This window comes from Mus pahari, chromosome 1 (genome assembly GCF_900095145.1).
Source record: "Mus pahari chromosome 1, PAHARI_EIJ_v1.1, whole genome shotgun sequence".
Taxonomy (NCBI): Eukaryota; Metazoa; Chordata; class Mammalia; order Rodentia; family Muridae; genus Mus; species Mus pahari.
In genome coordinates, this window is record NC_034590.1 from 111,455,388 (window position 1) to 111,456,674 (window position 1,287).

The following is a 1,287-nucleotide window of genomic DNA, read 5'->3' on the forward strand; positions in this document are numbered from 1 at the left end:
GAGAGAGAGAGAGAGAGAGAGAGAGAGAGAGAGAGAGAGAGAGAGAGAGAGAGAGAGCAGGAAAGAAGTCTTTGAATAGGTGGTTCTACTAGTCTGGTTAGATATTCCACAAGCAGGCAACAGCAGGCAAAGAACCTGAGGCAGGGAAAGGCTTAGTGTGCGTAGGTTCCACCTTGCCTCAATTCTCTGCCATCCATCGTCTCAGGCTGTGGGAGAGGAAGAAGGCAATGCTGGAAGCTACTCCTTGGATGAAACTTCTGGTAGGTTCCAAGCTGGAAGAATGCTTCCTTGCCATCCGGCTTATGACATAACTTCTCTGTAGGAGGAACCTAGGAATAGAGATAGAGAACCACAGTCTCTCAAAAGGGAGAAAGGAAGGAAGGCGGGGTGACTAGTGTTTGGAATCCCAGCAACTGAGGAGAGCCTGGGCATATGCACCATTTCATAGGCTCCACTTTTTGATCTGACTGAACACTTAGGGGTCTCACCAGAGACTCTCAGTACAGGAGTTCTAGAACTTTCCTTATGAGCTCGTCCCTGAAACAGCTGTGGACTCCAGCAATCTGAGTCCGAGGGTTTTGAGGACATGCTTCATATTATGCCTAGGGCTAGTGTTTTAGTAGTGTGGAGTAGTGCGTTTACCTGTGTCACAGAGGGTGGAGGGACTCAGTCCGGAGGTCTTAGGGCTTAAGTCTTTGTCCTTCTCAAGTTTCTCGTCATCTGAGGTTTTGTGCAGTCCACCACCAGGGGGTGCTAAGTCACATGTTACTCTGAGTAAACCTGCTTAAATTGAATCCGGTCTCATCTTCTGATTAGCCACATTTTTTTTTTTTTAATCTATGTTTCTGGGATTTGGGGGGCTAATACTCAAATCAGAAAGGTGTGCCTGTGACATACTTAATAATTAGAATCATAAAAGCAATCATAAAAAATTAGGGTTTGGAAGAGATTGACAATGGAAACATCAGCAAATCTAGAAGACAATATTATTTTCTTGAATGATCTGAAAACCCACCCCATCATAGTTTTTTACCCTGCTGTAATTTTTGACCAAGTGATCACAGATTTAAGTGACACAGCTGCAGGAATCTATTCTCTATTGAGAAAATAGAGTGCTTGGCTTTCCTCTTGATCATCATCGGTTGGCTTCCCCGCGCCCTCCCCCCCCATTGGTTGGATTTTTAAGAGGGTGTTCTTAAATTTTTATTTTGGCCTTTTGTATTGCTATTTAAAACTCTAGTTTGGGAGCTGGAATGTTGGTTTAGGGAATCAAGAACACTGGCAGCT